General features: G+C 39.3%; 1 protein-coding gene across 2 annotated transcripts in view; it reads right to left on the bottom strand.

The window, feature by feature from the left end:
* Positions 1-24727, bottom strand: part of LOC119005436 (cGMP-dependent 3',5'-cyclic phosphodiesterase) — a 152575-nt gene that overhangs the window by 72902 nt on the left and 54946 nt on the right. The gene's annotated exons all lie outside the window — the stretch shown is intronic.

Raw genomic sequence — 24727 nt, 5'->3', positions numbered from 1 at the left:
CTGAAATGCCACTACAGTGAAATCTCTATTCTGTGGTTGCTCACCTAGGGACCCTTTTCTTTTCAGCTCTATTTCTAATGTGGAGATCTGTATTGCTTTAAAAGCTATTGATCCAAAAAAGCCACCTAGGTCTGACAGCTTGGACACCAATCTTTTAAAGGTTTCAGATGATTATATTGCTGAGCCATTGCTCATATTTTTAGGCAGGGACCAATTTCTTTTCCAAACAGAGTAAAGCTGCCTATATGCTCCTTTTATTAAATAGTGGACCTACTACATCACTCCCAGTCCTGGACAGTTGGTCATGTCAGGTCAGGTCTAGCAACATTGATTTAGTAACAAATGATAGTATCAATACTTTATGCAGAAAATATTCATTAATTTGTGTATACTATTTGTATAGCTGATTGTTGCTATGTAAGAGAGGTTTAGGAGCTTGCACATTTAAAAATGTGTTGTCTCAGAAATCATGAATGACTCTTCATTGACAACACTAGTGTGATTCTTGGACAGTTTAATAAACACTGAATTGAACTGTGCATTACTTACTATTGCACATTCCTGCATTAAACTGTTCAGCTCTATCATTTAAACATTATACATATTGATTTTATTTATATGATGATTAATGTCAATTCTTGAGAAAACGCTGTCTTTATGATCTGGTTAGCTTTGAGCATAAAAACACTTGGTTAGGGTTAGAAAAATATCATGTTTTGGCTTAAAACACCTGACTCTAAAATTCAGCCTTTTTTTTTTTTTTTTCAGTTTTTCGGAAACCTAATCAGGAAAACATGACTTGACGTGCAGTTTTATGCAGATGATGCAGCACTCTACCCAGATGTCCTTTCCCTTAGTCATGATTGTAGTGTCCCATAGACTGTCTTTCAACAGCTACAGGCCTAAATGTATGATCTAATGATTTATAAGAACAAGTAGGTACTTGTGTGACCTTCATATTTACAGCTTTGGAAGGGATGTAGTAAAATAGTGTCACCATACAGGTAGTTGAGTGTATTGGATAATAAGTGTATGCTGTGATCTCTGCACTTTGTCGTTCTTTTAATTATATAACTAGGTTGCACATATCATCTGTGAATATTTATCTGTTGAATGGGCACAGTTGTGACATGCTGGATGTTAGCTCTGTCAGGAAAGATACCTACAGTTATTCATTCATTTCAACACCTTATCTGATGTATGTGAAAGTGAAAGTTTATCATAGATCTCCAGATCCTCTAAATCCTGGAATAGACATATATTTTGCCAAGTTAAAGCTGGATCAATTTCAAAACAGGCCCATGATTATTGTGATAAGTTCTTCGAATTTCCTGCAGTAGAAGACTTGATAGGTACAGGTCCTGGTGTCATGGCCTTCATTTAGCCTGCAGAGTCAGCCTCAATGAGTTATCTTTATTTACAAACTCACACTGCAGAAAATGTGTTGTCTCGTGTCACCTACAAATAGCTGTTGATCATCACAGTCTCTTTTAAGTGTCACTCTAACTTTTGCACTGGTACTTTTGTAATATATATTTTAATTTGAGGGGATTTTTCTGGTGATATAAGAAACATATGGTGACAGAAGGTGAGGCCAGGACAGAGGTAATACCCCAGAGTCTGAAACCACCGTTCTGTTCTGTAAGAGCAGAGAGCAGAAAACCCCGCAGGTTCAAACTCTGTATTCTGAGCAAATGCCAAGCAATTATACCATGGGGTTTAATGTAATTTCATAATTCCCTTTGTAATATTCCTATCTTTCTGCGTACCATTGGGAAAACAACTTCTGAAGTTAAGCTGGATTTGAACCGCGCAAAATATTTTTTGGGGGGGGGAAACTATGTCCACCAATCGCCAGTAACTGGTCTAAGGAAGGTCAAAGGTGCACTTTACAATAAAGATGTCAGTCCAAACGGAGCTAGGACCAACAAATGTGTTAAAAAAACAGCAAATACTTTGGAATTTGGTGCAGATAATACTGGTAGTACGGGGACAAAAATCATAAATGTACAGTATACTATTTGTACAGGATTAAACTCAATAACTAGTGCTTACAGTACTAAAATCATCCAAACTCCCCCAGAGAACTTAATCCTGAGCAAACGGGGCTAGATGGATATTTTCGTATTTGTGTCATTCAAGAGTTTCTTTGCATGTTGTCTTCTCCCTTCCAGGATCTTCCCCTATCCACTGTATATTCTCTTCTAGGAAGCAATTGGTTGAAAGTAAAAAGTGCCTTTTTCTGTTGAGCATCTTTGAGGGATCAACGGACAGACGCTGGAGAGGCAAGAGAGGTTAAAAGAGAAAATGAGAGAGTGGTGGTGCTGAGGGACAGGCAGGAGGACAGACGGGAGAAAAAATAAAAATGATGGCTTGGAGGGAAAGACGGGAATTGATAAAAGCAGAGGAAATTTATTAGGTGAGAGGCTGCTCATTGAGCTTACATGCCATGGATAAATACCATCATCAACAAGCAGAGTGCCTTAAAATTGATTTGACTTGAAGGGTGTGAAGTGCGGGAAGAAGAGACAAAAGACAGAAGGTGGTCTCCTGAGGAGTGTATGACGCACAAAGTAGACTGGGATCGGAGTGACAAAGCAGCAAACAGACATCTCCATCACCTTATTTCAACTCCACTCAGTCCAACAGCCTGCAGGAGAAGTGAAAAAACCTCTCTGAGCACAGATGACACTGATTGGAGTTCTCTGACTGTTTAGTACACACTTGGATTGTTCTTTTGGACAAGGACATCTTAAGTTTATCCTGTCAACTATAAAGCAATGCAATCTCTGTCTATGCGTCTGTCTGTCTGTTCTCTGCAAATCTTGATACCCATTCTTTCAATATGCTTCACATTGGACAGGCTTGCTGCTGGAGTGCAGTGTCAAATTCGGTGCAATTTGGACACACATTTAATATGAATACATTTTGAATTTGCAGCGAACACCGCTCTGTGATCCTTCTCACATGATTAAATGGGTAAGCAGACGTAAACAAAATAGAGATGAGCATGGTGCAACAACTCTCTGCAGTAGCGCAGTGGGAGAAGACAAAGGCAGAAAGGTTAAAATGAGTCGCGAAGGTGCAGTCAACATGGGTCTTCTATTCTTCAGTGTGACATGAGGGACAGATTTTAAGTCAACATGTTAGCTGACGTTAGCCTCAAGGGCTAAAATGTTAATAACTGCTTGACAGCACCGTCCATGAGTCTGTGAACAGTTCAGAAGGCTTAAAACTGAATCTGTAAACCCCTCACATCACCAGATCATCTGTACTGAACAGCATGTTTTCATTTTTGAAACAACATTAAAAACTATATTAATGTTATTTAATTGAAATTTGTCTATGTGGCTGCTGCTAGGCATGTCTCTGTTTCTGCAAAGATTTGGATTCCAGCCACAGGATTTAAAAGAACAAAAAGCAATTTCACACACACTTGTTCACTGAAAACATGAATAGGTGCAAAGTAAATAAAGTGAAAAACACTATCTCAAAAAAAAAAAAATAATAATTCTTTAAAAATAACTATTACTCATTGTTAGAAGTCTTGGATCTCTGAACTGCCCTTTTGAAAAAATGCTTCTATAGCTTAACTCAGCTGTCAGCTGCATCCATTCAGTATCTCTTCTGGCAGGCATTCAAACCGGCAAAATAAAATTGAACAAGTAAGAAGTAATCTATAAATTCATGTCAAGAAAGAATCACCAGTGAAGGCCTCTTTGGAGATTAAATGAAATGAAGCTTTTTCTCACAGGGTCAACGTTTTTATAGAGGAGAGTACACATTATGCCCAGAGCCATCACACGCTTCTTCACTTCCACCAATATGACAGAGGGGCTGCTGTGGTGACAGCTTGAGGAAATTGTCTGAATCTTATTTTCAGGAACAGTCCCCTGATATCTCCTCAGCTACTGGAGCTCAGACACAGATCAGAGACAGATTTACTAATGCACACAAAAACAAAAACTCAAAGTCAGCTTGCCAGTGAAAAACACTTAACTATGCAGAAAGAAGAGCTAGGAGTTTGAAAGTGACATTAGTTCAAGTTGATTGCAGTGGTTTATCTGAAACATAAAATTATTCCAGACAGATTTAGGTGACGGCTTACACTAGCAAAAATTATTACATATATATTATACAAATGTCAGGTGAAGGTGTCAAGATAAGGTTTTTATCAAGTTTTATGTCTGTCGATATGAAGTGTATATATATATATATATATATATATATATATATATATATATATATATATATATATATATATATATATATATATATATATATATATATATATATATATATATAGATATATATATATATATATATATAGATATATATTATACATACACACACACTTCATTGTCACAGACAGAACTTGATAGAAACCTGTAGAGCAACCAATGTCAGTTATCATTGAAGTCTTTGCATGTGCCTGATATAAAGTGCTGAATTGAATGTTGGTTATAACAGATTCCAATGCTGAAAGTCCCAAAAAACCTAACTGACTTCTTTGCTGTACACCTGTGCTCAGTATGTTACACTCAGGCTTATAAAATTGCTGAAAAATAAGCTTCAAAGAGTAAGATACTGAGTGTCTGCTCTCACCAATTTTTGGTGCAAGGGCAAACTGTAACTATAATCAGACTAAAACCAGGAGAAAAAAACTGTTGTGCTGCAAGCCGTTGCTGAGCACTGCGGGTTACAGAGGGCAGAATGTAGCCCATACTTTGAGGATATCTTTCCATTTTTTTTTACCCTTCTTCTTCTCTGCTCCAAACAATAAAGCTGACCAACTTCTCTCTCTCTCTCTAGTATTGCTATGACTGTCACTTCCTACTGAGTCCTTTTTACCCTCACTTTTGACACTTTCTTTCTTGCTTACTTCATCTCACCCGTGTTGATGTGAATTTGCTGATGAAAGGAAAGGGTGAGAGAGTCAGCGAAGGAGACGGCTTTTACTCCTGTCCTGCCATCCCAGAGAGGATGTCAGCTGTTACCGGTGGACATTTAAAAAAAAAAAAAAAAAAAAAACAAAAAACACATTCACAGCCATGTAGGTAATAGAAAACCCAGGATGGAGAACACCGGGGTAGACACTGTAAAAATAGTCAAAATTATCAACACACACAAAGACACAGCTGCGGAGACACACTTATTGTTTATTCACACATTTTTTTTCTTACATCCTGCTGCATTTTTCTCTTTCCTACAGACAGTGTGGCCTCTTCACAGCCCAATCACAACTTCAAATCACAAGTGCAAATCACAAGGTCATGTGCGCAGGGATGATGGCCAATCAAAAATTAAACTTGTTATTTGTTCATATTTGTGCTGCAATTGGGAGAAATGGTATAAATAGTGATTCTAAATAAAAATAGTACAACAACAGTAGAAATAAATTACATGTTACATTGGTTTGTTAGCTGAGGGCCGTTGCAGAATCATCTGTTAATATCAGCCCAGGACTGTCATTCATTGCCTTTTTGTTGTCTTTCTAAATATGCCTGCTGATTAGATAATGTATATTAAGTATCTATTTACTATGTTTCAGGTCATTTTGTTTGTGTATTTCATTTTTGCAACTGAACTCTCTGTTTACTTGTCAAATCATCAAATCACAGAATGAGTGGCTGTTGCACCTCACATTGACCTACTGCTTCTGTCTGGACATCCACCCAGTCGCCAGAATAAATGTTGGCAATGTGGGTCTATATTTTTCACGTAAAGTCAGACTGTCTCCATCCATAAACAAATGATCAAAACAGGTATTTTAAACCAAACCAAAATGATGTTTTCCTAACCCTAACTAAGTGCTTAACCTAACCAGAGCATAAGCACAGTGTTGTTCAACCTAAATATATGTAATGTTGCAACATAAAGGAACATAATATTCCATTTTGACTTAGCTGTGCATTTGCAGAAATGTACTTAACAATTATTAACAATTATTTGTGGTGATTGGGTCAGGACTGATTAGGTTCAGGCACATAAAAACATCTAGTTAGGATCAGGAAATTATCACATGTTGGCTTGCTTGTTTTTTGTCAAGAAAAACACAGCTAGAAATGAATGACATCTCATTTAAAATATCTGGTATGTTGCCACAAGTACAGCCAGCTCTGTAACGCGTCACTACCATCCCCTCCACCACCCGACATAAAAATCAGTTCATAACCATGTAATGTGAATGTGATTGGAAAACTTGATATAATACGCATGACACGAACAAATCTGTACAGATTAGTGTTTTGCGGAAAAGTGAAATGCCAAAATTTCACTCTGAAGACCGTCGTGCTGTGAACCTGGGTCAACCGCTGCAGCACAAGAGAAACAAAAAGGCTTGGAAGTGCATTTCAAGGTCAAGGAAATACCAACAAGTGAACGTACTTAGTGCAGCTTGTACTTGCATTTGCACCCCCTTCTCCCTCTCTCTCTCTCTCTCTCTCTCTCTGTCTCTCTCTCTATCTCTCTCGCTCTGCCCTCTCTCTCTAGCTCTACCGCGCACACATATGGAGAAACGATGGCCTCGCCGACTTACGGAGCATAAAGAAACTTAGATGTAGAAAAAGTTGGAGTTGAATTCACCCTGAAAATAGACCCACACACCTACACACAAGAAGACTCAATTAGTGCATTCGCCTCAAAACTGTTCTTCTCAGCATATATGAGCCGTATCTGAGGCTGCACATACTGCATGTGCGTGTGCGAGTCAGTAGGCGAATGCGTGATCTTTGACACAAGGCACTGAAAGAATCTCATGATGAAAAAAGTGCTCGCTAACTCATGGAAAGCAGAGAAAAAGCAGAATGGCAGAAACATCCACATGCACACCCACGCAGAGCGCACACTCATCACACGCAGAATACACACACACACAAGCATGAGCACAAAAAGCAGCACTGATAGACGGATAGGCGGTAAGAATGAGCAAGATAGAGATGAAGACTTGTGTTTAGAGAAATTGCCTCAGGCTGCAGATCAAGCAAACAGGCTCTGTGTTATGTGTGATGTTGTATTATGTACAGCGGCACATTAGAGCGCTACGAACACTTTAATTATTGAAACAACATTTTTCATCCCAGCTGAATTATATGTCACTGTTTCTGTAGCGGCAAAACAACACACTCGACTTGACAAACACTCCACACCTTCCCTATTACCTTCCTCTTTCCCTCTCTGTCTTCATCCTTGATGATTAAAAAAAATACCTATACTCACTTGACAGTTAATTTCTAGGGGGAAAAACAAAACACTTTCAGTCTTTGACACAAATAATCTCACACACATATCTGGTCCACTCAGGACAATTATTAAACATTGAAGTTGCATTATTCTGGTCTCAAATTGGCGGTGGCGACAGCCCTACAATTTTTTGCTTCCTCTCTTGAATAACACATCTTCACTTCCCATCGCCCCCACATCGACACGTCTAAGTGACAGTTGCCACGGTGATAAACAGTATTGAAGAGGAACAACAACCTGATGGAAAGACAAGAGATGAGAACTGCACAATGCACCAGTCCATCGCACTCGTTATCTACATATGTCTGTTTTATCTGCAGTGATCTTAAAACTTATTTCAGTTTCTCCTCTGCCACCCACTCTTTCTATTTCTTGCCTGGATCTGTCTCTCTCTCTCTCTCTCTCTCTGTCTTGCCAACATGTATGCTACAGTCCAGGATTTGAATGGTAATCACAAAGGAATGGTGTGTTTTTGTCCATGTGCATGTATCTGTTAAATGGCAGAGCTATTTTAATGGTATGTCTGATATGGCTGAAGGGGTGTAAAGGCTAATGAAGAGACTGCGTGCTGGTAGTGGTCGTTAAAGGGGGACCACCTCTGTGTGTCAGTGCTGTAAATTGGTATTGGTCCACGGGGGTCCGATGATGACACTAACTAAAATGTACCACACTAAGCCCACACAGACACACTAACTAACCTAGAGAGCAGATTTAAAAATAATAGGGGAGATGGAAAAAATACAAGGTTAGGAAAAAAAAATCAATGGGTTAAAGGGTGCCGGGATCGATGGAGCGGAGGATTCAATCTGAATCAGGCTGCTCGGAAAACAGATGCAGTGTGATGGGTGTGCTGTTCTGAAGAAATGCAGAAAGAAGAGATGAGGAGAGGAGATGCAATATTCTCTGCTTGACAGTACTGCAGAATCTATAACTTGCTATAATTGTTTTGTTGGTCACTTGAGGCCGACGGAAACCTGTTGTGAACACAACATTGACCTATCATCACATTTAAACTTGATATGGGGAACTTTCTTGGTATTTGGTATCACTACAGTACTACAGTCGGAGTAGTAGTGTTGCATAGCCAGACCTATCTCCTCCAGCACTGGCACACCATTGTTAAAAAGTCTAACTGCACAGATTATTATTCTCCTACAGGGGGAAATATTCTCTGAAATCAATCACAATCATCTTGGGCGCTGCAAAGCCCATAATGCAGTAACACTGCTGGCGGCAGGACACTTGTTTTGGTGGAACATTTGCACATTGGGCGGTGAGCCCTGGCATTTCTATGTCTAAATCCCACATGAGGGTTTGGGGTACTTGCTATTTTTAGTGTGTAGGTTGCTAACTCGGAGGTTGTTGTTGTCTGACTAAAACAGTTGTTAAAGTGCAGACTTATACACAGTCTACATTTGGTAAATTAGACTAAATGAGAAGAAAACTGATTATTAAGTGTACGGCAGTGGTTCTTGACACCATGCACAAGGCTGTAAATTGAGGACGCTGACAGAGAACAAGGTAAAGAGGAAGAAAGTGAAGCAGGCACATAGGAAAAGGACTGGTTGTGGACTCAAATACTAAAATTAGAGAGTAATTACACATTTTAGAGTGAATCTGGAGTCTGTACTTCTGTGCATGTTAACAGTTTTATGAAGCTGGATGTCTGAGCTGAGGGACGTTTGGCTATGACGTTTTACATAATTGTACCATGACTTAACCTCAAACCATGCTGCTATGAGCAGAGCATGATAATGAATTTTTTACTTAGAGCAGAATAATATGCTGATATTATACCGATTTGATGAGTGTGGAGCTTCATTCTTGACCTTGGGACTCGTAAGTGAACCTTGGATTTGGAATTTTTTCAGGTTCAGCCTGCACCTCTGAATACTTGGCAGGAATGTTAGAAAAATACACCTGAAGAAAATTTTGTTTTAAGAAACTGCTCACTGCTAAATGCATGTTTCTGGATTTTCTGTTCTACATATATCGTCATTAGAAAATTATTTTTTATTCTTTTGGGCAATCAGCAAACGCATATTTTAGTATGGTGATGTCACTGCATTACCGTTAAACATTTTTAGAGTTGAATTCAAATTAAGCTGGATGATGGACTGTTTTGTTTCACGTGAGCTTCCAACAGAGGTCTTAAACCTTTTTAATCTCCAGAGCTACTCCTAAAAAAAGGATGTCAAGAGCTGCTGCTTTCTCCCCTTGATTGTTATCAGTAGCTCGATGACACAACATTGTGCATTCACACTCAGAAGAACACCTTCCTCTCTCTGTCTCTCCTTCAGCCTGAGTGGTCCTGTTTTCTGACTGATTAGAAGAGACACCAGGTGTGACTTTTACACATATGCTCTCTGTTATTCTTAGTAGTAGTTTGCTCTCATGAATATAAATGAAGCAGGCATAAGGACAAAGGACCCACTGGATAAGCAACATTAGCATACTTGATCAGCTACTATTGAAGGCCAATACTGATACTGATATACCTGATATACTGATACCGCCGTGTGAACACAGTCTATGTTCCACCCATCACAGTCCCTTCATTTCCTCCATTCCCTACTATTTGTTAATAATGTATATTCTACTCAAATTTAATGTATATAATGTAATATATACCCTATACAAACCAATCTGGCAACATTAATCAGTATCTTTGAAACCTATATGCATATGGCCAGACACACAGAGCATAACTTCCCTGTAAAAACATAGTTGTACCGTTCGGTGCTCTATTGTTTTTGTGTATTTGTGCATTATTGTATAATATATTATAATCGATATATGTCTTATTAAACTCGATTTATCTCTGGCACACTTTAGCCCCTTTTTAAACAAGGTTACAAAGTGTTTGGCAGAAAAGGAAAAGAAAGAAAAAAACAGCAGATAAAAACTGGCAACACTAAATAAAACCAACTTAGGATTATAAAACATTGTGAACACGAGTGAGTGAGTAAAATGATAAATATCAATTAATTTCCATTTAAAGAAGGTTATATTCATAGTATTTACAATTGTAAATGTTCTATTATGTTGTTTTGTCTTTCTTCTTTTCTATCTTATCTCTTCATTTTGCTGTTTTGGCACCTAAACAAATTCCTTAAACACAAAAGAGATGGTGAATAAAATCTGATTCTAATTCCAAGCAATCCACCTCTACAATATCATTTTTTTGACGAGTGCTTCTTCCTGTCTCGGACTATGCGAGCACGAGTGACGCTTTGCTTCATGCACAAACTTTATGGATGCTGAAAATATCGACACAGGCAGTTTTTCTCTAATAAAACCACTCCCTAGATATTCACAATCACTGCTGGAACATTGTTTCATTCTATTCTATTCTATAACTTCTATTCCCCCAACGGCACTGTGGAGCTTTCCAGCCCATTTCCACCTCTGACAACAGTTGATAAACCAGCTGTTAAGCCATTATGATTAAAATCGACCATTAAACTCTGCGAAGCAAACAAAGCTGCTGGCTCCAGGTGATTCTCACATTGACACCGACAGGTGAAAATAGCCTTGGTTGTCTCAATTTTGGGTGGCCAGAAGAACACTTTGCACCTGTCTCATAAGCTGCTATAGCTTTGGTTATTAGCTGCTTGATGTCAGTTCTCATTGAAAACAGAAACTGAAGGTGGAAGGAAGCAGAACACAATAGTCACTGTGGGAGGCAATTATGTGTGCGTGTGACGTAATTTGGGTCTGAAGCTGTCACTGCAGCAACTTTCAGACTTTGGTGTTAACTTGTCAGACAAACTGAAATCAAGCAATGTGGAACACATTCAAGCTGCTATGAGCAGACAGTGAGAAAAACGAGGGATTAAGAAACTGACACTGCACACATTTTATCAGAGGGTTCAGTGCACTTGAATGCACCCAAGAAGAATGGCTGTGCTTGGGAACGTGGTTGCTTAAAAAGATAAGTAAGAGAAGAAGAATGGGACAGGAGAGAATGATGGAGAGGCACAGATCTCTCGCTGGATAAAAGAGGAGACAAAGAAAAATAGAGAAAATGGGAAATAAAGCAGATGGAGGGAGGAGAGAGGAGAAAGTGATGCACAGCAGGGAGTGGGGGAAACAAAAAAAATAGGGGAAACGAGAAAAGACACAGCATATGCAGAGAGAGTTGGGCGGGATATAAAGATGAATCGGCTAAGAGCAAGCGGGAGTATGAGCCATATCAGACAGAAGGAGAGGACAGAAAGCAAGTGACAGAGGAAAAATTGTAGAAAAAGGGGATGATGAAGGAGAGACAGTAAGATGAGGTAGGGACAAGAAGAGGGGAGAGATGAGAGGAGCGTTAGTGGTCCTGATAGATGAGTAATGTCAGGTTCATTTCCTGAGGAGCAGAACAAGACAAAGCCCATTTAATAACCGTCTCACACACACACACACACACAAACACACACACACACACACCGGAAGTGTACTGCACGTTAGGGGTATTGTCTAAGATTTCAGAGCCATGATGTGTGATTAGAATAGATGTCATCTCATTCTCATCTGATTTAATGAAACAGGCCTGCTGTTTAGCATACGGCCATCTGAGTGTGTATGTGCGTCTTGTTTTGTGCCTGCAAGAGTCCCTATTTGTGTGTGTGGGTGCGTGTGTGTGTGTGTGTGTGTGCGTGCGTGCGTGCATGTGCGTATGCTTACCATGCTCAGCACAGGTGCCAGCAGCTTTAAATGTATTTGATCTGCGGCATAAATGTGATTTTGTCAGCATAGTAATAAGGTGCTGTAACAAAATATCATAATAAAACGACGTAATGTGATCATGATTATTATATTACAGGACGTTTCTGTTTGCTTCGTCTGAGCCTTCATCTTTTATTGTGATCTATCGTCACAGCTGCCAGCCCGTCTGTCTCTCTGCCTGCCTGTCTGTCCGTCCTCTTCCTGTATACGTGTGCATTTTATGTGACCTGCAACTGTCCTCGAGCCCGTTTCTCCAGGGAGCAATACAATTGGTGCTTTAATCAATGGCCACCTGTCTGCTATTGGCTAATCAATGCCAGGGTAAACATTAAGATTAGCTCTTTGGAAGAGTCAGATAATTAACCGTAAAGGCTTGACAGGCCCAGTGATGCATACTGTATGTGCATGCTGGGAGGAGGACACGGAGACACAGATGGACGCAGATGAAGAAACAGATGAAACTGAGTGGAGGAAGTGAGAGAGGAGGCAGGGAGGCAGGAAACAATGGTGAAAGAAATCAACACCCAAAGACTGTGGAGTGATCACGGAAAGGGTCACTGACCTTTGGTTAACTGGCTCTTTAATTAATTAAACACAGTTTAGAGTAATACCCTGATTACCACTTGGGAGAAAATCGACTGTTGGATCTGAGCACACATGGCAGCGGCTGTACTTCAGACTAACAACTCAGCTCTTCTACTTCTGACACTGAAGAAATGTTGCAGCACCTGATCACAGGCAGAGACTCGGTTATACAGGCGAGGGTGCTTCAAAAACACCTTGGAAAACATGGTTTGGGCAAACCGGCGTGCTTTGCTTAAACTGGTCATTATATGTAATAAACGCCTTAGAGTGAGAAGTTAAAAATGTTTTACTTTCAAAAACAAGTTGGGAAAATGCAATGTGTGAGTGAGGAGTGAAGCACACACTGTGCCGTAAGAAAACAATAGTTATGCTGACACGTCTCAGTGTGATTGCCTGCTGAGGTGAGGCAGAGTTCATGATCTTGGTTAAATTAGCAGTTAAAGGCGACTTGATGAAGACAGGGCATCTTCTCATTAATATTTAATCAAAACCATCAAAGTCCTGTGCTTTGTTCTCCCATCATCCAACCAACCACCACGTTTTGAAATAATACACATAAGTGAAGCAGGGACAGAAAATATGTTGCCAGATATTTAGTTTTATGATAAAATGTGACTCAGAAAACATTATCTTTTCTCGACAGGCTGGTTTGTGACACCTTTTCAGGGCACATTTTGCCATTTTAACAGTATATTTCTCTTTCTCGTGGTGCAACCTCTGCTAACAAAATGACACAAAATGTGACGAGACATGAAGCAATGTCAACACGACAGCAGAAAAATGTTTCGACCCTTGATTTAACACATTGGTGATGTGACATCATGTTTTTCTGTCTCTCAGATGTGAAGACAGAAGACAAAATTCAGACACTTTTTTCAGGGAGAATCCTTTAGCTAAGGAAGATAACGATTTCTCCACAATGCAATACAGCTGCAAGACACGTTTCAGCTTGCTGAGTAAGGGGTGCGTCACTCACTTATTCAACTGGCATCCTGTATTGCTGTTATTATCACAGTTTTATGAGTGTTGTCACTGTGCTCTTTGGCTGCCTGTTGAGGGGAGAAACACCCTGATGCTAAGACTGTAAATTAAGCTGAAAGGGATTCAAGGAAATGATAGCGATAAAGTAGTTATTCCAGGAAAAGTTAATTACAGAACATCATCAGACAAATCTCTTGTATTCATCAGAAATCACAATGATCATCTGATTGAGTCAGATGTGTACGCTCTTTATAATTATTTGATGGCTATCGTTAAATAAATTATCAATCGTATTTCTCTACGGATCGGTTCTGGATGAATTTATTTGAATAAATTATTTGCATTTGCTGCACCCCATTCAAGGCTTCAGTGTTTGCAAGACTAACAATAGCAAAAATGATCCACAGAAAGTGAAATGTTATTTTCTAGCGTGGGATCCGAGTGAAGATACAGCAGCAGCAGAAACGCTTCAGGAAAAGAGTTTGTGGCACAACACAGAAATAAAAGCCCTCTCCCACAATAGAGAACAGTAAATACCGCAGAAGCTTTTATAAGATGGGGTCAGTTCACAAAATGATTATCTACTTTATCTTTATAGAAAATATATCAGTGATGTAAATGGTCCTCCTGTCGGCTCATCACACTATGCAAGCTACAAACATCACAGTCAGCCCTTACCAGAAAAATGGCTGTTTGGTGGTCTGTGAAGGGCGCTTAGAACAACTAATATTTGCCTTTATTGTCAGCTGACGACCTGCAGGGGCTGTAGTAATTATGACTGGAGCAAAGGAAGGAGAAGTCTTCATATGGAGGAGGAAAGGTGGATGACCCAGTGATCAGATGGTGAATGTCATCTTGGGAGTCAACAGAGTCCTGATTGGGCCTCAAACCGGGCCTACGTCTTTTAACTGCATTTTGTAAATTTGCGATATCAAATGAAAATCAAATACATAAAGAAACTTTACTTTCAAGGTGCAAAATATAAGAATTAGACACTGGTAGCACTGGTGTTTACACCAATGGAAAAGGAACTTTGGACCAGGATGGGAAAAGGTGCTAGCCAGTTGATGTCTATGCAACACAATACATCATCAAAACTGTTATTTTCTTTACACTCTGTTTAAAATATTTGAATATATTCAGCCAAAAATTCTGACATACAGCACTGCACCTTTAAAAAACACTGCAGATAACGAGAGTAGGAGTAGCCATTTTTACGGTATTCATACATTTTTGAAAGCATAATGGTGTTTCAAATTTGCTTAAATGTTAAATTTGCCATGTAACAAAAGACGGGACTATACATGTGAGATCTAAATGAAGAAATACTGGATTAATGTGGCATCGAGAGAATACTGGAGTTGAATTTATTCATGTAACAGTTACAAAACATCTTCACGTAGGTGTTGCAGAGGCCATTCTCCCGTTAAATGACCAAATGAGGTTTTAAAATCCTGTTTGATCCAAGGTAATTTAAATACAGATTGATGACTAACCACATGTAGTGTCATGCTGTAAACGATGACTCGTCACCAGCAGCAGCAACACAGTATTGAGTTTGCTGCGTCATAAAGTCATTGGAGGAGGAAAACAAACAACTGTTCAGTTTCAATGGCTTCATTGTTTCATCTATCAGTGAGTCGAGTGTGTGCGCTTTTCTTTTCTTTTTTTTTTACCTGCCGACAAATTGAGTCTTTGTTTTGTCTGTAATTGGGTTTTTACACTCACAGTCAGAAGACATGACATGAACTTTAAACTCAATTTTCAACGGGCTCTGCAAATACTGTGATATTGATTCGTAATTGATCCACATATTGACATTTGAATTCAACAGTCTTGGGCACACTTGGATTCTGTCTTCTACTTTGCTTCAATTAAAGAACTGACAGCTCTGTGAGGGCCGATTCTCCTGCCAGGAAGATGTAAAATAATAGATTTAATCAACTGTAAAATATATTCAGAATTATGAAAATTGGTAAAACCACGTCACCATTAAATATTGATGGCAGAAGCTTTGTTACAACTTATCTAACCATGGAAGGTTTACTGTAAAAGCATGGTTATGATGCGGTAAAACAGCTAAATGACTGTTAAACATGCAGAACTATTCACATTACAGCTGAGATACAAAATAAATACACCCGTCAAAAACATATTCCATGTCTAACCACTTGATTTACTGGCTTTTGAGTCCATTATACCCGACACCCCCTGTAATTGCGGTGCTGTTATCTCCCACATTAAAGACAAAGTGGGTGAAATTAATAATGATAACCGCAAGCCCGAGACCCAACACGTGACAAATGCTGATCAATTTTCTATTTTCCACAGCTTCAAATCAAGCATGTTTGCTCTGACATGAATCATTTACATCTATTCCACGGGGGCTGTGTATTTTAGATGCTATCAGAATTAAAATGTTTTGACTTGAAATCATATGTTCCAGGGAGATCATGGGAGTTGTTTTCTTCATTTTTAAACAGCCACTACTGCCAGTAAAAATCTATCTTTATGTATAAAGATTTTTATTCAGATTATGTTTGTCATGTTCGTTTACTATCATCTGGCATTTACCTGGAACTTCTACTGACGGGCGAACAAATAAAACACGCTGTGACTTTAAGTATTACTAGAACAGATTTTGTATACACGTTACACATTTTATATTTTACATCTTTAAAGCAGGAGGGAAACTTTCAAGGTCTTACCAGAATTTACATTTCTTACAGATCTGATGTAATTTTGATGTTGTTTTATTATCTCCCTCATTTCAACGGAGCAACGAGAGGTGGAACATTATCTCTGCCCATGTTTAACTTGTTTATGGCTGACTTGTCCAGGCAGTAAAACGACTGTAACAGGTTGTGTGATCTTGTCATCATGGCTTTAATTTTCTCCCTGCGGAGTCGGTTCTCAGAAGTGGTTGAGCGTACTCTTTCTATATGATGCCAACATCAGAAGTGCTGCCAAAAATAGAGATGAGATGCTAATTAGATGTAAAGAGGACAGAAATAGGTCAAGTGTCTTAATTGTTATTTTTCATTGAAGACTTAATGGAGAGCAGAGATTAATCTTGAAATTACATACATTTAGAGCAGCATGTTTGTACTAGAATCTCACAAATAGTACTGGTACTGTATGCTCGTCTCCACCTGTGGTGCTGCTGTGAAAAAAGGAGCATGCAAATACTTACAGAACAGTCGCTTACAAGGCAATAATAGCTCAGATATTTTTCACCTGAGTAAAAACATAAAGATATGCATTGCTAGCTAGGTTTATTGTTTGTTTCCCCTTTCTCAACCTTTTTTCATGCAACATTTTTCTGACATATTCACAATAAAAACTATCAATGAATGAATATACAGATGTGTTTGCTTCACTAAGTTGTGGTCAAGCAGCTGTAGGAGTTTGTTTATTTTGATAGAGATTATCATGTTTTTTACCTGATGGTTGCTCAGTTTTTTTGTTTTCCTCTTATCTTAATTTTTTTCTTTCTTTAATGGGTTTCAGGGTTGGAAGTAACATGTTGCATCGAGTATGTTCCTTTGCAGGCAGCCCAACGGTCCTCTTACTGAATTAAATTCTGTAATTTATTTTTCATTCGATATCGCAGCCCTTAGGAAGCATTTACTTCAATTAAATTGCGGATGTAAAATTGCATGAGTGGAAAGAAAAAAGAATCATTTTCTGTTTTCCTCGGCAGGGTCGAACAGGATTAGCTAAGGCTGGAACACATTAGCTTGATTTTATGCTGCTCAGTCTGGGTCTGTCAGTTTGCCTTCAGTTTTATTTAATTTTCATGACACACTCAGGCTGAAACTACCTGTAACATTGATTAAATGAGTGCGTGTAATATTCAAAATCAAGACTGAAGCACTGGAGGGAACAAGCCAGTGGCCCACAAGTAACATAAGGAACAGACTCACGAGATGGACAGAGCGTCAACATCAATCTGACGTTTTGCCTGCGATCAAGCAGCGCTGAGCGACACATTAGACACACACACTCTTCTACATGCCTGTCATCTAGTTCAGCAGTTACATACTCAGACGGGGATAGCAGCCTAGCCCCTGAAACACAACATGTCAGGACTTTTCAGAGAAAACATTGCAATTATGAGAAGTTCAAGTGTGTTCAGTTGTCAAGGAAATGGATGTAATTTAGCTGCATGCTAAAAAGCAGAAATAACAGATAAAGAAAAGACTTGGTGACAGAAAAGGACAGTGAGAGGAAGAGAAGAGGAGCTCAAATATGACAGTCTAATATAGAGATGACATTAAAATATTTTTGGTTGACAAGCTGCTAAGTTGCATCATACACAGACTGAAAAACTTCAGTGTCAGTCAGGATCAGATCAGATGTGTTTATGCCTAAATCAGGTCCAATTGCAGAATATGGACAAAATAAACACTGGAAAAAGATCCTTTTGAAGTTAATCAATCATATCATGGCTCTGATTAGCCCAGTTTTGTTAGTGCACTTATCTGTTTCCTGTTATGATTGTTCAAACTGCCGGTCTTGACTTTACAAATGATTTTTCAGCTGTTATGACTGATACGCCGGCTCTTTGCATCTTTGTTAGCTGCCTCTTGTTGCTTTGAAAATGCACATATCAAAGTGCCGATTGCCAGGCCGCATTTATAGCCGACAAAAGGCTGCTAATCAGCATTCAGCATAATATGGCCCACCCTGGTAGCAGTGTCTGTATCTGTAATTTATACACTCCAAAGTGAAAGTACTGAACAATGAAATGTCTACTCCTTGAAAATAAGTCACCTTAACTGGGCTTTTAACAGAATTGCTCTACACACTCAACAATATCTTTTCAAGGAAATGCGGACTAATGTAGTCAGGGGTTTCTGCAAGTTAATTTACTAATTAACTCAAGATTGATTTTCAAAAAATGGACCCAAAGAAAAGATATGAAAAATCAAAACCTTGCAATAACGCTGCAACTTCAGTCCCAGCACAGTGTCAAAGTGCTTCAGCAGACGTACTGAAATGTACAGTAGGCTATATCTCACATAATACACAGAGCTAATTTAACTCACATGTATGAAGAATGTTTTCACAGCCAACAGTTAGCTCCATAAGGAGTGATGTGGTTTAAATGGCATGTCACATTCCTTTTACTGCAAGCACACTTCACAAAACTCTTCCCAAAAGTAATTATCAAACTTTTCTCCATTGATGCTGTTAAAACTTCAAATGTTGTGCATCTTGAGGTGTCTGACTGGTTCATTTACTCTGAGTCACAGCAGCAAATGGGAGTCAATCTCAGCCTGGAGCTTCATGATCAGCTCCAGGCTGAGTTCAACTGTGTTCACTTCATGATCGACCTATCACAGGAACATAGTGCTTGAATTTCACAACTCTTTCAACCATACAAATCTTTGTGTTATCGCTGATACAACCATCATAACTGTCATATCCTTTGCATCAACGTGCAGCTACACCCTCAGGCATTGGCTGCTTATCAAAACACTTTATAATGATGCCGGTGCTGCATGAGCTATTCTGTAGAAATACCTTCACACAGCTGAAATGCCGATGGTGATGCCTCAATGCACACGGCGGCTGGCTGCTTTAACTCCCGTTCAAACTCTGACTGTCAAAGTGTCAGAGCGTGTGCTGAGCTGTGACACAAAGAGGGGGCTCCCTTTCCTCCATGACATTTGGCCTGATGACTGTGACCAACAACCCCACCCGCCATATAAAAAAAATCCTCATCCTCCAGCAACACCAGTGCACTGGACAGGGATGCGTCATCTGTGAAGTGTTAGAGATCAGTCAAATTTTTAAGTTAAAAGTTTCCATATATGCTTCTTAAAAGACAAGGGGAGCAACAGCTTGAGTTACCAGACTGCCCCAATATACTGAATGATGATATTCTTAATAGTTTTATGTATTTTAGAATCAGTCAACACTTAAAGTATCAAGTTAACACACTTTTATCCACAGACTAGAGACAAATCAATTGCAAAGGAACAGGGAATGATCACTGTCGCTGACTTTTGTGATGAGCAAACAGACAGAAAATAGCTTTGACCACTTCAAAGACTGACATGAGAAAGTGTATGTGACTGATAATCAAGCTACACAAATGATTAAATTGCCCTAATCATCACATCACCATTGCTTAAAATCACGACTTAAGACTTCATTAATTCATAACTCATAATATGGGTTTGTTTAGGTTTGGTTTGGTTAGGTTTGAGAAAAACTAAATTTAGTCCAGCAACATTATGTTGCACAAGCAACATAATGTAAGTAACATAAGTAACAGTATCAAACTTAGAAGCACAGGACCACTGACCAGGCTGCTGTGTTTGAAGCATTGGGAGTGAAAACACACTAACAACGGACAGCAGCCTTCTGAGCGAAAGTCTTCCTCCTCTGTGGCTGTAATAATTAGTAGGACCAGAAAAGGTCACTGCCTAATGATAAATGTAAATGTGGGGAGTAATTAGGTGCTTGCACTGTTAACCTATATAGAAGTTTTTGTGCTGAGGATGGCCCTTTAATGGAAAAAAATTCATATTTCTCTTTCAGGATGAGGGAGATTCTGTTAGTATCTCTGGGAAACTTTCCAAGTGGGTCTCATCTGAAAGTAGGATGTGGCGACTAAAGTGAATAATTAGTGCAGGCTCCATGCAAGAACCTAATTTTTAAATTATTTTGCACAGTGGAGAGAAAGAAGACTGACAAATGATTAAGTTTCATGACCAGAGTTACAGTGGTGACATCAAAGTTATGTGGTATTCCCCCAAAATGAACATTTTATTGTTTTATTACTAATAAAGTTTTCTTTAATGAAATAACAGACGGATGAACCAACATTTACACTCATAAATATTTATGAAATGCTTTTCATTAAGCGTTTATAGTTAATTCTGTGAGTTGCACATAAATCTTAAATGCAATCGTAGATGAAATGTCTCGACAGTGTTCGGATCATTTTTGCATTGAATGTCCGCAGAGATACAGAAGCTCATTTTGCCCTTTCAGTTAACTGTCAGTCTCCCCACAGGGATATCTAAAAGCCACTCACATGTCTCGATGTATCCCTCTTGATGCAGCTGAGCTTTTAGAGTAAAAGGTACATGAGCCTGAGGGATGATGACCTCTGTGCCTATGGAAAATTTTCAGTGTAAGTTTGAGTGCCTGAATGTGTAGGTGTGTGTGCATGGCACCGTATGTGTGTATGGAATGGGAAGTGTGTGTGCATGGGGAAATGGACAGAGATCAATATCCATTATTGGTGTGAATTGGATCACTAAGGAAGTCAGTCAACAAAAATATCTAAAAGCCGAATATGAAGTGATAAAAACACACCTACATGCAAGAGCACGCATGCACCCACATAAATACCCTCAATCACACACACACACGCACACGCACACACACACACACACACTGGAGTGGCTGGTTATTGAAATTGCTGTCCAAGGGGAAAACTGGAGCATGTCAGAGTTACACGAAGGTCAGTACTGCAGAGTGGCATGGTGCAAGAGCACACCATGTAGGTGGACCTACCCACCCACACACACACACACACACGTGCACAAACGGAGTGTGAGCAAGTCAGATCGAAAGGGACACACCCCTCTCTTTTAGTTCAATCCCTCAGGGAAATCACACACTGACACCTCTTCCCTCGCTGTTCTTTCACCCACTTCCTCGGCTCTTTTCTTTCTTCTCTGCCTTTTATTCTTCGCTCTATTCAAGTCTCCATTCACTAATGCTCTATTACCACAAAGGAAGGACCGCAAATTGAATGGACAGAGAGAGAATAGCACTAAAACACACAAACAACGCCCCCAAAACACACTGAGATATTAAAAGAGGAATGAAGACTGAAAAGGAAGTGCACCTTTATCACCAGGGTTACTACCTCCTTTATACTACTTCCCTGAATTTGTCTGTCTGTCTCTCTGTCTGTCTGTCTATCTGTCTATCTATCTACTAATGTAGCTGTTGTTGTGGTTGACAAACTGTCTATTACTCATGCTGCCTCTCTCTCCTGCCTCTGCACTCACGTCCTTATCTAACTTGGCCTCGTTGGTGGTGAGCTACTGCAGCGATGCCAGTCGAAGAGAAAACCATCTACCCTTTTTTGTAAAAGGAGTGTGGGCAGGCCACCCACCTTAAGTTTTAGATAGATTTCATACATTGGCTTAGAAAACCGCCAAACTGTTGCAACTTTTTTTTAGAAAGAGGAGTAAAAAATGATTGTTTTCTGTCGCACAAGCAGTGGGAATGAAAGGAGAGGTATGGAAAAGGAAATATTTCTGTTTGTTTATGTATTATAGCCCTGTGGCTATGAACTACATTCACTTTAACATTTTATTTGAATTTGAACTGATTTCAAAATATGCTCTTTATTAACTGTGTACAGCAGCCTCTAAGGTGTGCATAATATTTCATGCTAGAAAATCCCATAATGCCTCGTTTTGCAGACGTGTATCTTGCAGTTATGCAACACTGCATCTTTCAGTTAGTGAGTCACAATGACAGTGATTCATATTTCTCCAAAATCTCAATTGACTATCCCTGAACTTCATTATAGGGCTTATCATCAGTAACTCATCTGCATTTTTTCTCTGTCATTTTTCATTTTTTATTACTAAAGGATGGACCACTTTTTCTGTAACCATGGTGACCAGTTTCTTTCAAAGCAGGTAACAACAACAACATGTGTAAGGACAGAAAGATGTGAGTTTTAACCAAAAAAAGATGAGCCTGGCCGGGAACAATGAATGATCAAAGAAGGGACTGACAAAACATGTGTTTATCTACACATAAACACAAGGTTTATCTGTAGATGTACAATATGGACATGTAGAATTCAAGTTCACTTCAGCTGCTCTCCGTAACTCAAAACTTTTTTAAAGCTGCTACACCTTTCAAGAATACAGAAGCATGTTTGATTCTCAATAAAAAAGATTTTGGGTGGAGCGCCACTTTAAGAAATAGCTGCAGCAGAAATCTCCCTGCCCACATGAGGTGAACAGTGACTCATCAGTTGTTTCTTCCTTTTACTTCGCTTGAAGCGGTGAAATTTGCCTTCCAGCCTGCCACCTCGCAACTTAATTTCTTAAATTAACAGATACAGTTTACTATAAACTAGACTATACAATACAAAAACAAATCATTTGCACTTTACTTCCACTGTAATTACCAATACAACTTACTGGATGAAAACTTCTTGGACTTCCATTGATCTTAACTTGCCAATTTCACAACTGTTGTGAATATTTCTCCCAGTCTACCTCAGCCTTAAGAAATACGACACACATAATCATGTCTCTTTATTGTATATCTGCAGTTACACCCAGGGAAGCAAGAGTTACACATCGACATTACAAAATAAGTCTAGAGGGGTAGGTGATCAGCTGTTTACATGATCTGTCTGCACTTGTCAAACTGTCTTTGACACACAATAAAATATTGTGCCCTGTGGTTTTACTGCTGTGGGGGTTTTTTAATAGTCATTTCATCTTTCCACAGAATGTTCTGCCAAGGACAGATCTTACTTTATCTGTATAAAGGTTAATTCATTTGTCATGTGATCCAAAAAAACTAAATTGAACATGGGTCACATGGGTCACGGGTTTGAAACACTCATATGGCCAAAGGTAAAGTTAAAAGAGACGAGGACAGTGAAATGCAGTGAAATGGGGAACCAAAGTGGAGAAAAGGTGGGAAAAAATAGTTCTATTACCATGAAATATAAAATGTTCAGTCAAGCCAAAATGACAAATTCTTCAGCGTATAGTAAATGGACTGCATTTATTTAGCATTTCCATCCAGTGTGTTTTATCACTTGCCTCTGATTCATCCACTCAGAGGCAAGTGTTTTGCATCAGCGTGTTTTCCTAAACCTGAGCAACTTCTGTGCCTAAACCTAACAAAGTAGTTTTGGTACCTTAACCTAACCAAATGCTCACTGTTTGGCAAAGTTAGTAACATTCCAAAAGTCATTCTAAGTGAATTTTTGCCAGCAAGATCTATTTTGAAAGTCTAACCCGACCTGAGAGTACATTTTGTGCCAAACCTGACGGCAGAGCCATGCATCTGTGACACAGACGCTAGTAAGTCAGTACGGTGTCATAGCTTGAGACCGAAAGGTCACAAAGGCCAAGCTGTCATATTTGCCGAGTTAGGAGTGAAAACGGTGGCCCATTTGGAGTTCATTGTTTTACTAAAGGACACACTGTACATATGGACAAGAGGAGCAAAGACAAAAAAGCTCAAAACTAAAACAAACAAACTGTACTGAACCTGATTATTACAAAATAAACCACTGAAACACTGCGTGCTGCCTTTCAGAGTGTATCTGCACTGATTGTTAGTCGCTGTGCGCTCATGCTTTCCTTTTAATTATATTAACACAGGCAACAGACGGTGAACGTGTCATGATTATTAGCCTGCAAACTGAATCAATGTACAGCACTCAAATACCTTCTTGTACTCTTTGAAGTTTAGAAAATCAGCAGGGACTTTGCACAGCAGCAAATATACAGCCATGTTGTATATTTACCTGCAGATAGGTGCATGTACAGTGGTGGACTGTGTAGGCATGTGAACACAAACACACACACACACACACAAGGGGAAAGAGAAGGTGCTTGCTCAATACCCTGCAGGGATCCACTTGAGATAAAATTCAGCAGCACTGAATAATACCCTCCATTTATCAAGGAGAAAACACTAACCCTGACAAACGCACACGCACGTATATATACAGCACTCTCAGAGGGTTGCCGGGATATGAAGGTGCCCTTGTGTCGGTGGTCATTTATCAGGATATGTGATTCAAAGTGCCATGGCAGGCAAAGCCCACTGGTCTCTACTTGTGTAAATTTCTCCTCATCGCTTTGAACCCTATGGGTGTGTGCCCCCCTCCCCGTAACATATTACACCCCCTCACCTGTGTTTGGATTTGCATCATTCATCCACTGTGAGCTCTGTGACAGGACAAATACCACCAAAGCAGGAAAAAGGATGCAATAAACAAATGATTTAGACTTCAGCCCAATATGCAATGAAGTATTTCCAGCTTGACCAGCTACAACAGCAAAATGCTAATAGTGTGATAATCATTAACACCTAATAATGTCAAATATAACAAAAAGTCACATACACCTAACTGATGTATTAAGCTTCAAATCAAGAGAGTAGATCAAACTAAACAGATCCAGGA

Source organism: Acanthopagrus latus, chromosome 2, assembly GCF_904848185.1.
Source record: "Acanthopagrus latus isolate v.2019 chromosome 2, fAcaLat1.1, whole genome shotgun sequence".
In the NCBI taxonomy this organism is placed as follows: domain Eukaryota; kingdom Metazoa; phylum Chordata; class Actinopteri; order Spariformes; family Sparidae; genus Acanthopagrus; species Acanthopagrus latus.
The sequence above is the reverse complement of the archived record's forward strand: the minus strand, read 5'-3'. Positions and strand labels throughout refer to the sequence as shown.